The following is a 14,197-nucleotide window of genomic DNA, read 5'->3' on the forward strand; positions in this document are numbered from 1 at the left end:
CCCAACTGAAGGCCTAAAATAAAATTCTAAAATAAATGCAATTAGAAATATTCCTTGCCTATCTGAAGCATCCAACATCAAGGTTTTTAATAATATGATTGCACAAACAATTCATAATAATATGTAGATGTAAGTTGACTTTAAGTCTGAATAACTTATTTTTAATAGCCACAACAGTGTGTATTTCCTATCAGAGAAACATGGATGCTCCTGAGCCCATGGCCATTAATGCTTAGAGGAGTGGGAATGGTAGAAGCATCTAGCTAAATTACACTATAAGCAATCATTCGTGGATGAGTATGATTGTCTTCCAAGAGTAGTCTTGGCATTGGGTCCATAAGTGACTTTGGAGACCAATTCTGGATCCACATGGTCTTTCACAATAAGGATATAGGTTTTCAGGTAAAAGGTGGTCCCAACAAGGGCATGCTTGACATGGCTTCTTCTTGGCACGTTTCTCCCTTTTGCCCCCTATTCAAGCCTCCTCAACATCCAAAGCACTGTTAATAACAGCTGATCTTGAATTACAACATTCAAGTGCCAGGACTTCCCAGTTCTCAGAATTTATTCCACATTTTTAGGTTAGTTCTAAGTCCATCTTTAAATCTGTTTTGCTGTTCTCCATTCTTGAGTTTTGGGAGATGGTGATTGAACATTTGGACAACGTGGCCACTCCAGCGAAGCTGATCATGAAGCATCATCATTTCAATGCTGGTGGCCTTTGCTTCTTCCAGAATGCTGATGGTTGTCTGCCTATTTTCCCAAAAGAGTTATAGGATTTTTCAGAATCCTCAATATTTTATGAAATATGTGTTAAAGAAATAGAGATGAAGATTTAGTTGTAACATTAATAATTTTGTAAAAGAACTCCCCATACCTCAACAACCCTCATCCTCTTTGTTTTCTCCTTGCGACATATTAGACATTTGTAAATAACTATTACCTCCAAATTTTTCCTTTTACTTCCCTTGTCCCTACACCCCCATTCTCCTATTAAATGTTTAATAAATATTATTTGGGGGGGATGCTTGTTGTGTTCCTTTCCACCCCAGGCTAATTCAATAGACTACTGGACCCAATATAATTATGGTCAACTTGCCACATTTGTTGTTTTCAGTTTTGTGAATTTGATTATTCACTTATTTGTTTACCATCTTTTGTAAATTTGATTATTCTCTGATTGCTTTAACATCTTTCTAGGACTATCTAGGTCCTCCAGCATGGCTCTATGGTCAACTTTCTTCAGTCATGCTGGAGAATATAGAGCAGTGGTTCTCAGCCTGTGGGTCCCCAGGTGTTTTGGCCTATAACTCCCAGAAATCCCAGTCAGTTTACCAGCTGTTAGGATTTCTGGGAGATGAAGGCCAAAACATTTGGGGACCTAGAGGTTGAGAACCACTGATCTAGAGATTTTTAGAGGAAACACATCTCTAGGTATCTCTCACTTCTCCAGTGAGATTTTATGGTCAGCTTCCAATAGAAGTCAACTGTAGAATACTGCTGGCAGCATCTACAAATTCCTTGAGAGGTGTTCTCTCACAGAAAAAAAGCAAGTTATTTAGTAGTATTTTTCACTTTCATGAGAGACCTATGTCCCTAAACTCAGCAAATGCTTAAAAAGGGGAGAGAATAACTTTGAAATCCCTTTTCTACAAACTGAAAATAAGGACAAAAATCAATTATATACAAAAACATTTGATTAGCTAATATTCCAAAATGATATTACCTACATACCACGACACTGTTATAATCTTGGGCTGGAGACATTGGGATGAGGAGCAGAACAAATTATGTTGTTGCTGCTGTTGTTATTAATTAAACAACACAGGATACTCTATACACAAACCACATTTCGAAGTTCTGTATATCAAAGGTAAACAAGCCATGGCTCCTGCTCCACTTGTAGCTTCTAAACACTGCTGACGTGAGCCCTTTCTCCTGCTGCTGATGGGCATGGAAATAGCATTAAATTTACTTAATATCTCTCTTATACTAATACCACCAACTTTAAAGCTATTTTAGCAGAACATTTTGTTCAAGGGGAGCCCTGACCTTACCCTTCCCATCACAAAATTGCAAACATTGGGATTAAGCTTGTGTACATTTTATTCCAACTTTATATGTCCCGTGTGTCTCATTTTCTGAATGTTTCGCATTTGCATCTTTCTAGTATTCCTTAGTGGCTCTTGCAGAAATAGTTTTCATGAAATTTCTATTTCTGTGATGCCAATTATAATGGAAGCTTATGGAACAGTGATAAAACAGTTATGCACCAAGTTCAGACCAAGGAGAGGAAATGTTTGTTCTGTTTTGGCTCCTACATTGGTCCCCTATTAACAAGGAGAGTGGTAAGCCCACATTTGCCATATCCCACACCATTCCCAAGGGTGAACAGATATCCATGATGAGAATGCAAAAGACTATTGCTGCCATTTTGGGGTTTGTTTGTTTTTTTTAACTTCTAGTTGGATTGTCTTTTTTGAGAATTTGAGGTGTGAATAGCTCTGGGCCTCAAGGGAATTAAACTACCACATTTGCAGATGGCTTTGGGTATTTGGGGCCTTTTTCAGGGAGAAAAATCTTCTGAAAGTCAGGGAGGCTTGGGAGTTTTCAGGGATTGCACTTTGGGATACCAAGGGCCAAATGATATTCATGGGCTACGCTTTATCCACACTGACCTACAAATTCATATCAATGCAATCAACAAATCCATAGGAACACAAATGTCTATGTACCACATCTGTTGAAATGAGGATTTTGTTTTTATATTTAAGAGGTTGTGATAATCAGTGACATGCTTTTTGAGGGCAGGCCTAATCTTTCAGCCACAATTTCAATGCATGCAAGTCATAATTTAAGGATACTCCATGGGGATGCAAGCTGAAAAGTTAAATTCAGTAAAGTAATTATAAGTCAGAAGATAGCCTTTCTTGGTTTAACTTCTAATACATCTTTGTGATTCAATTTCCTTCCCTCATGAAGAGCCACTTAACTGAATGACATTTTACAAGAAGCATCAAAGCCTGCCTTGCTAATACTGAAAATAAATTTATTGAGTTTTTCATGAATGTTATTGAACCATCTTGAACTATCTTGTCTGGGCAAGGAAAATACCTCAAAATATGAATGTTACTTTTAATAATCAAGAGAGAAATAATTATGTGGGGAAATCTTTGTACTGTATATTGTATACCTTTTTTATTTAATCAAAGAAGGACTATCTACTTTTTAAATGTATTGTCGAAGGCTTTTATAACCAGAATCACTGGGATGTTGTGTGATTTCCGGACTGTATGGCTGTGTTCTATCAGCATTTTCTCAGGACATTTCACCTGCATCTGTGACTACCATCAGATCCTCTGAAGATGCCAGCAACAGATGCTGGTGAAACGTCAGGACAAAATGCTGTTAGAACACAGCCATACAGCCCAGAAACCACACAATACACTATCCACTTTTTTGCTTGGTATTTTATTTGGAAAACAGGTCCCCAATATCACTTCTGCCAAATTTATAATCTCTGTAATTCTTACAAGTCTGGATGGCTATTCACTATGATTATATAACCCCTGTCTTGTACTGCCATATCCATGAATGGCAGTCCATGGGCACTAGGGCAACCAACTGTTCTTCCGATTATTGACTCTTTGGGGTAGTACATGCATTCAAGGTGGAGATACAGGACTTTTAATAATCCCAAACAGACAACTGACAAAGAATCTGGCTCAATTGAGGCATCCTTCTTGGGCCATGCTTCTCGTTCCAAGCTTCTGACTTGTATGCGAAGAGTGGAAAATCCTACTAAGCCCAGTCTCTGACTGAAGCATAACAATATTTTGCTTCCTAGTCAGTTCAAATCATGCAAGCATGGGCAAACCAGCCATGGGGACTGCATAGCTCCCTTTGGATAAGACATCAGTCCTTGTGAAGATTCTGTCTTGGTTCTGAGTTCATGGTGATCCTATTTTGCGAGATTTCTAGCTAATAAACTCATGTCAGTATTTACGAGTATCAGTATCTAAGCATGGATCCTCTCTAGTTATTCCTCTTGATCTTTACTACTGCCCATACTACAGATGGAAATGGGTGGGAGAAGAAACTTAAGGAGATATCTGATGCATAGGTCAGCCTAGTTCAGTGTTTAATGTGTTGTCGAAGGCTTTCATGGCTGGGACCACAGGGTTGTTGTATGTTTTCCAGGCTGTATGGCCATGTCCTAGAAGTATTCTCTCCTGACGTTTCGCCCACATCTATGGCAGGCGTCCTCAGAGGAAGAACATGGCCATACAGTCCGGAAAACATACAACAATCTTAGTTCAGTGTTGTTTGCACTGACTGGCAGTGAGTTTTCCAAATTTCAGATACAGTTCTCTCAAACCTAGGGGTGTTAGGGAATTACATATATTTCCTACTACATCTTTGACATGCCGTTTATTAATTCAGTCCCACAGCCTCTTTGCTACATGTACTGACACCACAATTTCAGGAGTGCCACAGAATCATAGAAGCATACAATTGGAAAGTACTTCAAAGGACATTTAGTCTCCCCCTGCCAACCTCTGTTTGAAAGTTTCCACTATATGAGACTCCTCCATATTCTCACAGAGACTATTCCATTCTTATTATGGGTATCAGCAAATTCTTCCTAGTGCTTATCTATAATCTCCTTTCTTGTAAACTGATTCTATCTGTCAGCATTTGTCTTAAATTTCAGCCTTATTCTTTTAAAGTCGTCTTGAATTCTAATTCTATCTTGTAAATGTTAACAACCTCTCCCAGTTTTATGTTAACATTCAAGTCTGATAAGTAAGCCCTCTTGTCTGTCATTTATAAAGCTGGGCCCAGGACAGGACCCTGCAGCAGCACCTCCCTTGTTATTTATCTCCAGGAAAATGGGGAGTAATTGATGAGCATTCTTTGAATTTGGTATCTAAGCCAGCTGCAAATCCATCTAACAGTAGCTAACATTCTAGCAGCCTGTCTCCAAGAATATCATGGCGAGACTTGTCAAAAGCCTTACTAAATAAAAATCCACTCTTTTCTGACCATTCTCTTCACATATCAAGTTTGCAACTCTAAAAAAGAGAGAAGGAAAAGACAGAGAAAAAATTGTCTTTTAGAACCCTATGCTGGCTTTTAACAATAGACCAACTGTTTCATGATCTTTTCTAGAATCTTTACATGTATTGTTATAATCTAGAAGGTCAAGAGTTGTCTGCACCTTTTTTATCCCATTTCTAAAAATGGGGAACAGCACTTGCCTCTTGTCTGCAAGGACTTCATTTGTTCTCCAAGGATTCTCCAAAATTATGGACAGAGATTCTAAGATTGCATCTGCACGTTCCTCAAGCAGCTTTGGATGCATTTCAATTGACCCCAGAGATTTGAGTGTATTAAAAATAGCTTGTATCACTTCTTTGCCGGTAGATTAATATACAGTACTTTCAAAAAGTAAAGCATAGTAATCTGGATCCATCCAAGCACTTACATTTTGTTTGATTTATAGAAGTCTTCCTAAAACTAAAAGGAACACACCTTTTATGGAAGAGAGAGCTGCACAGTTAAGTGAGAATGTAATGTACATTGTTAGAAATACTAATCATTATAATACAATAATGTAACCACAATTTGCTGTAATAGCATAATGGTAGCAAATATTGTGATTTGAAGTGCACTGATTTTTTTTCTGGGATGCATTTTTAATTAAAATCTCGAGTTGCCAAGGCTCAGTTGAAAGTGGTTCTGTTTTCCTCACTCTCATGCTTCAGGACCTGGCCACAAGAACTGTTATTCTCATTAGGGATACTATGGTGATGCCTTGCATAATGGAAGTGTATTTGTGTTTCAATAGAAGACAACATTTCAACTGGCATTTTAAAAAGTATAAAAATGAAAACCTGTGGTTTTAGTTAATGGTGAAATTTATCTGAATTACTGATCATTGCTTTTTACAACATATTCTTAATTGCAATATGAAATAACAAACTCACATAGAATGTTTGTAAGTACAAGTCTGTCAATCACAGAAGAAACCCTGGAACCATTATGGTAAATTATTTCAAAAATTAAAACACAAGGAAAATCTCTTGTTTGGGGACAGGTCTTGTTGAATTCAGTAGGACTTAATAATTAGTACACATATATAGATCATTACTGTCAAACAGGAAAAGTCATAATATTAATGTGTTACATAACAGTGTAAATCACTTGCAGACCCAAGGCAAACTAGAATTATGTAGCTCATTGCAACTTTCATCTATCACAAATATTTTCCCACAATTCTTAAATGAATGCTACCATCTTCCTGAGCAAAGTTCATCTTCAGCATCTTCACTTAACTAAGTTAAGAAAATGTATTACTTATTAAATTACTAAATCTGTTTGAAGTACTCTTAACAAACCATTCTAAATATTCTCTTCCTAGAAAGTATTCTAAATACAGTAGTGCCTAAAGATTGAATAGCACCTTTGGGAGGATATAATTGTTGTTTTTAAATGTTCCAGTAAAAAGGAAACTGGAAGATTAGTATACAGACGCAAGATAAAATAGTAATGGGGTAACTATAGCAACTAAAAGAATGCTGTTGGGAAATTGCCAAACATCTTAGACTTTGGCGAGTTCATGAAAAGGATGTTTTTTCCTCTTCTGTGAACATTCATTCATTAATTGTAAGATGGAATCTCAAGAATAAAATTTGGATGTGGAGTTGTTGTTGCGTGTCTGAAAATAAAATTAAAATGTATCAGACAAAAATGAAAAAGAAAAATGTCATAGATGTGCATGGAAACATCGGCATCTAGCTGTGATTTTTCTTATACAAAATTCTGGAGGTTTGCCAATACCTAATTCTTAGCTTATTTAAAGAAGGCATTCAGGGATGCTCTTGACTAGTGCTACTCAAAGTTGTGGCTCCTGGAATAGTGCCAGTGGCTTCTAATCCTTGGTGAGTTTCCAGGAATGAAAGAAATAATGGTAGCCAATGTGTACAAATATTGTGCTGCTCCTTGATACATTGGAAAATAAAAAAAATACTAGTCCACACATCAGATAGCCCGAGAACAATTGTTGTAGATATCCAAATGTCATCCAGAAATCCAAAAGGAGTTCAAATGCATATATTGAAAGGCCTACTATATCAGGATGTATTTGAAGCAATGCTTGGAACTGAAAGATCTACAAATAGCCATGCAGTCATTAGAAGGCATGGATTCATTACCTAGACTTGTTGTGGGAAAAAGTGAAGAACTCGTGGTTCTGGGTTCTTCAGATCTATAAAATTGAATTAAAATTAACTATCATCAAAAGTGGCCCAAGACTGAAATGGAGAAGGATGAGTCCTGAAGGAGGAGACAGGACACATGTATTTCAGCTCTGCCTGGGCAGAACCTTACATTACCTGATACAGCATCTCAGCTATTGGATGTTTAGGTATGGCCTGACCCAAAAGACAGTGATAAATTACACATAAGGAATCTAGATGGTTGGGCTACAGGGCTGGGGCAAGTTAAAGCAAATTTCACACCTGATCTGTCTCTGCTTTTTCTGTCAACTATTACCTTAAAAGTACAACTCTCCATTTTACAGCAAGATTTTCAGGCAACATAGTTTAATATACTGCTCCTTGTTTGGCAAGGTAGGAAAATGATCCTGCTATATAATCTAAAACAAATAACGGAGGTGGTTGACCTCCCAATCATATCAGTAACTCCAGCTGTAGCTTTTCTTGACAAGGTTGTAGATTTATAGTTAAGTTGTTAGGGGCCAGACTCATCTGGAAGAAGTGGTCTAAAGCTTTATGTCACTCTCCAGAGGCCTACATTGTACGTTGTACTAACTCATATTAACTGATTCTTCTGCCATCTGTTTCAGTGTGGTGAAATGATCTAAAGGGAATATCTGCATGGGAATAGGCTTCTACCTTTCATTAGGAAATTCACAAAAATGTAGAGGAAATGTAATGTAAAACTATACAGTGCTGTTATGAGATGGTCATAGATTTACCTACCTCAACAAATACGCAAAATAGGTCTCCAGAATATCCCTCCAAACCTGATGTACAATTAAGACTGTTTTTCTCTCCCCTTAACCTTTCATATTAATAATGATAAATCTTTATTTGTACCCTGCCATCATCTCCCCCTATGGCGCAGTAGGTTAAACTTGCTGACCAAAAGGTTGGCGGTCAAATCTGGGGAGCGGGGTGAGCTCCCACTATTAGCCTCAGCTTCTGCCAACCTAGCAGTTCAAAAACATGCAAATGTGAGTAGATCAATAGGTACCACTCCAGCGGGAAGGTAACAGCGCTCCGTGGAGTCATGCCGGCCACATTACCTTGGAGGTGTCTATGGACAACGCTGGCTCTTCAGTGTTGTCCATAGAGCACCAACCTCCAGAGTCAGACATGACTAGACTTAATGTCAGGGGAAAACATTTACATTTACATTACCATCTCCCCAGGGGGACTTGGGGTGGCTCAAAGAAGCACTACAGTGCCGCTTCTGAACCACAATACACAATATACAAATACACAAATATAAAACATATAACATAGGTATAAACAGCAATGTATATAAAGTCCGATTAAAAATATAAGAATTATAAAATTCCTTAAATAGAATAAAACCTGTGAATAAGTTACCATTAACTATCAGCAATAAAGTTGTCATGCCCAAGGCTACGGAGCACCAAGAACCAAACACGGAGGCCAATAACTATCTAATATCTTTATTAAGGAAATATATAAAAGTAATAAAAACAAGTAGAAAATATAGTCCAGAAGCAGACCTATCAAATGAGGTCAAATATAGTCCAGAAATGTTTTGTCCAATAAAGGATATTAGAGTTCAAAGTTAAATCCAAACCGAAACACACACTATTGCCAAGCAATAGTGTGGGGAAACGTCCAGGGTCTTTCAGGGTCCAAGGTAAAAGTCCACAACAAGGTACGAGGGCAAGACTTGATTCTTGAAGCAAGATCCGTGGCTAGAAGCAAAGCGAGGCAATTCTTGAAATACTTGAATGAGCAAGGCAAGGAAACTGGATTTGCGGACTTGCGAAGTCCACACAAGGCTGGAACGCGATTTCACTCCTGAAGCTGCTCAGATGACTCCGCACCGGACCAACCGTGCCAGGCACCTATATCTGGGTCTCATTTTCCCGCCAAACAGGTGTCCAGCATTCTCTTTCCCTAGAGAACGGGAAACGAAACCCAGCTTTCTCCAGATGTCAGACTCCCTGGATTTTCCCAGGGGAAACATGACTAATCAGTGTCTTGTTTGGCTACAATTCGCAAGCTCCTGCGAACCCGCTCTTTCACTCCCCTGTCTGCAGCAAAAGACTGTCTCCTAAGGAAGGGAGGTGAGAGCTGTTCAAGGTCTGTCTTAATTGGCTCTGGGGCGAGAACATCAACATCAGGCATCTGGAAAGATTCCGGCTGTTGTTGATCCGGAGAAAACCCCATGTTTTCATCCTCATCTGCCACAGTCACACTAGGAACGGGACTACAAGGCCCATGAGGCATCACAAAAGTGCAGAGTGGCACAATCGGGTCATTGAGACCACTGAATTGTGCGAGAATTACACAGGCTCAAAGGCCTGCTGGGAAAACCATGTTTTTAAACTTGTCCGAAAGGCTTGAAGGGTGGGGCAAGTCTCATTTCTTTAGGTAGGAAATTCCAGAGCCAGGGAGCCACTACCGAGAAGGCCCTCTCTCTTGTTCCCACCAACCATATTTGAGATGGTGGTAGGACCAAGAGAAGGGCCTCTCCAGTTTCATAATTCTCTTCATGATAATTCTCGCTATTTGATTTGGATCTTGGTTTCCAGACAAAATGTGTAGCACCTTCCAACCTACTAATGTGCAGATTCTGAAAATAGAAAAAAGGAGGTGGTGTAATAGCTAATAGTGGCACTGAGGAAGGGGGTCTCACTGAGTCTAACCCTTTAATTGCTGTTCAACAGGCCTTCAGATCGAGTAACCCAGGCCCTATCCTGGTCACCAGTTTACACTTTACCCATGTCACTTTGCCTCACTAGCCCTGGCCCAGCCTCTTTGGTTGTCTAGGCCCACCCTGGAACCTTGTCCATTGGTAGCTGAATCTCATTCAATGGATTAGCACTGAAAGGATTTCTATTTTAAATGAGTGTTAAATGGTAATTATGTTGATGTTTTATTATGGTTGTGTTGTATGTTTAGTTCTGGTAATTGAATGTTTTACCTATGTTGGAATCTGCCCTGAGACCCTTCGGGGAGATAGAACAGTATACAAAAAAAAGTATTATTATTATTATTATTGTATGACACAGCAAACAGAATAGATATTCTAGATTTCGTATCACAAAATCACAAGTCGAACACTTCCCAAGTGTATAGGACTATGTGATGTATTTTCGGATGATGCGTGCAAATCCCAGTAGGGTGGCTTTTTGCAGTTGGCAGATCGTAATTTTGTCAATGCCTATTGTTTCCAAATGCCGGCTGAGATCTTTTGGCACGGCACCCAATGTGCCGATCACCACCGGGACCACCTGCACTGGTTTCTGCCAGAGTCTTAGAAGTTCAATCTTGAGGTCCTGATAGCGGCTGAGTTTTTCCTGTTGTTATTGTTGTTGTTGTTGTTGTTATTATTATTATTATTATTATTATTATTATTATTATTATTATTATTATTGGGAGTACATCAAACTATGGGAAGGACACCAATGAGAAATCATGTGCAAGACCTCCACTGCAGTGTGCAAAGCAGTGGGGTTTATGAAAGGAAATGCTGCACCAAACACAGCAAGAACTGGATTAGCACATGAGTGGTATAAAACATGTTCCTAAAATGGTGTGTTGCTGAATCAGCCAATAAAGGGCATAATTGTGCACCTATTTGAAACTGTTTCTTCAACATGCTTCATGTGAACTAAAACAACATGCTTTATGTGAACTACTCCCTCTCTGCATTTAAGCAATACATATTTATTTGTGCATAGAAGTTACTGCAAAGTAAAATTGTATTGTGGATCAGTCCTAAAATGCTTAATGGAATGTTGGGTTTGCATCTCTACAATGGGGAATGTAACTGCAAATGAAATTGTATCAATCCATTTATATGTACAGAACAACACATACTTCTTCTCCCTTGATGCTCACTGCATTACTTTTCTGATATTTGAATTCCCTCTTAGTATAATTAGGTTTCCAGGAAGAAGATTATATTCATAATTTGTTTTCCTTCAGTGAGTTTTTTGTAGCAAGACAGCAAAATTCATATCTGGAACTTGGAACATTATTTTAAGCGATCACTTTTTCTCTCTTCCATGTTCAATGGAAGTTTTATCTTTTTTACATTTATTTTTATGGACGTTTGTATCCAGCTTAGTACATTGGGGTTAGGAAACTAGATAGTGCCCTTTCATCCCTGTGATCACTTTAGAAATACAGTAGAGTCTCACTTATCCAAGCCTCGCTTATCCAAGTTTCTGGATTATCCAAGCCATTTTTGTAGTCAATGTTTTCAATATATTGTGATATTTTGGTGCTAAATTCGTAAATACAGTAATTACAACATAACATTACTGCATATTGAACTACTTTTTCTGTCAAGTTTGTTGTATAACATGATGTTTTGGTGCTTAATTTGTAAAATCATAACCTAATTTGATGTTTAATAGGCTTTTCCTTAATCCCTCCTTATTATCCAAGATATTCGCTTATCCAAGCTTCTGCCCGCCCGTTTAGCTTGGATAAGTGAGACTCTACTGTAGATCAATCCAGAGACAGATCTTGAATTTGATGCATCTTTATTATAGCAGTAATGCTCATTCAGTGGTATAAATAATTCCCAAAGTACACAGATGTAAACTAGGTGGGATGCAGGGTTTTCATAACAGCTATAAAAATGCATGCTCTCCTTCAATCCCCATGTCTTTCAGGAAGTGTAACAAGATCCTAGCCCTATGTGGAATGGATTAGCCATCTGTGTCTTTCTGGTGTGCTGGTGATAATTTTGCATACACGAGATATGAAACACAGAGAAGTGCTATAATTTTTACATTTTCCTTATGCTCTTCATTTCTTCAGAATAAGATTGGAGTTCTGAGAGCCTCATTGCATCTCAAGATCAGTTCAGTTGACTGTAACTCTGTATGCTATGCAGAGATCATTTTTCTGAGAAAGGAAACTGGCTGTTTCAGGTGGGAATAGGGAATTTTCCTTCCCACTATTTCTCTTTGCACAAACAGCTCAGGGAGCTGTATATCTAAGAATGATAGAGCTTCCCCTGTCAATATAATCAGAAACCACATCAGCTGGGGGATTCTGGGAGCTATTGTCTAAAAAGTAAAATTTCCCAACTATAATAGGTTATCTGGAAGCCTGTTCTGAAGAATTTAAGAAGTCGCCTTTTTTTTGTAGGTGAAAAACTAGTGTAGCAATGAATCCTAAACTGAGCATCAACCATCAATCTTGGAGTTTCTCTGAAGATTTAGACCTACTGAGCTTCAATGAGGTTCTTTTACCATTTCTATTCAGGGCATGTTCTACAGCTATATTTTAATGTGGACTGGAAATTAAAACTGTCTACATGTGAGTTTCTTTTAAAATCTAATATATTTGGCAAAACATTTCATTTTTTGGCAGCTGTCCAGAGAAACGCCTCTCCACTCTTCTTCCTTGATATTTCTCCAGCCCATCAAAGTCCCTTTTTGTGTTTTGGATGAGATGCTAAAGAAATTTGAAATTAGGCACTCAATATCCTTTTGAAGAGTGAATATCAGCATTTTGATGAAGAAAGCATATGCATCTATTAAGAAGCTATTTACAAAATAATACAGATAGAATAATTATATCCTTCTATATTTTCAATCCTGTTTTTGGCATAAGTTAGTGATGTGTTTAAAAATTATGCCTTTAAATACATTTTGGAGCTAAAGAGCAGAATTACTTATCTTTCACGTAAAATTGGGGCTGTAATTTTTAATCAGTAAAAATTAATTGGATTTTAAATGAAAAAATTAAAAAAACATGCTCCTTATGATTCAGACATTATTCAAGCAGGTGCTTCTTCCTGTTTTGGACAATATTTTCGTATAAAAGTCATCACTAAAACACTGACTCAATTCAAACTATTTGCAGATAGATTTGATCCTGTGGAACATTGCAAAACAGTTACATGTTTTACAGATGGTTTTTCAAAATGCGTGAAGGTAACTTGCAGAAAAACATGGCACACCAAAGCACATTAATTAGGTGAATAAGGAATCAGAATTTACTGCCTGCCCCATAAGTTCCTTTTATACTTAAAGATAAACACTGCTTTTTTTCTGGTGAACTCCCCTTGTCCATTTTTCTTTCAGGACAGATGCCATAAATGTCATGTTTAAAATGGCATAAATTTAATTATCAGATCTTTACCTGACTTCTTTTTATCCCAACTGTGCTATCTATCTTCCTTGACATATTGCATAACATGATCTGAGCCTGGCAGCTAGCTTGCTGAGCTATTGTGACTTGCTGAGCGACTGTCATGGACCACATACAGTCAAACTTCAAAGTGCTCTTCACATATGGAAGGGAGTAACTTTTTTTTTTCCATTTTTGCCTACTTCTAAGGACTAATGGCAAAATAAGGAGAGGTACATGTTTTATGGATGATCCATATGCAAACAACCACTATAGACAACATTTTTGGATTATGCTGTCAAATGTGAACATCCAGAAGCTGCTGAATACTATATAGAACAGCTAATATTCAGAAGTTCAAAACAAGATGCTTCCCTTGCAATACTAGCATCCAACACTTGACTCTTCCCTTTGTGACATATCACTTTGTAAATCATTGCTATGAGGATATCAGTGTCTTCCACTGGCACAGTCAGAGATGGTGGCTTCCATGGCAGTGAGACTAGAATATGTTCTAGTTCAAATTTTAGTTCAAATGTTCAAAATTTTAGTTCAAATGTTCATTTTAGTTCAAATGTTCAAAATCTATTATGGGGATAGAAATATGACCCGGTTTGCACTCGAAATGCGCCTAAATGTATATTTATATGTGTATTTATGAAGGTATTAATGTAATCTAATTTTAAATTGAATTGAATGTTATTGTAATTGTTATATATGTGTTTTATATTGTAAGCTGCCCTGAGTCCCTTTATTGGGTGAGAAGGGCAGGGTTGAAATACTGTAATAAATAAATAAATAAGCATCTT

Source organism: Anolis carolinensis, chromosome 4 (genome assembly GCF_035594765.1).
Source record: "Anolis carolinensis isolate JA03-04 chromosome 4, rAnoCar3.1.pri, whole genome shotgun sequence".
In the NCBI taxonomy this organism is placed as follows: Eukaryota; Metazoa; Chordata; class Lepidosauria; order Squamata; family Dactyloidae; genus Anolis; species Anolis carolinensis.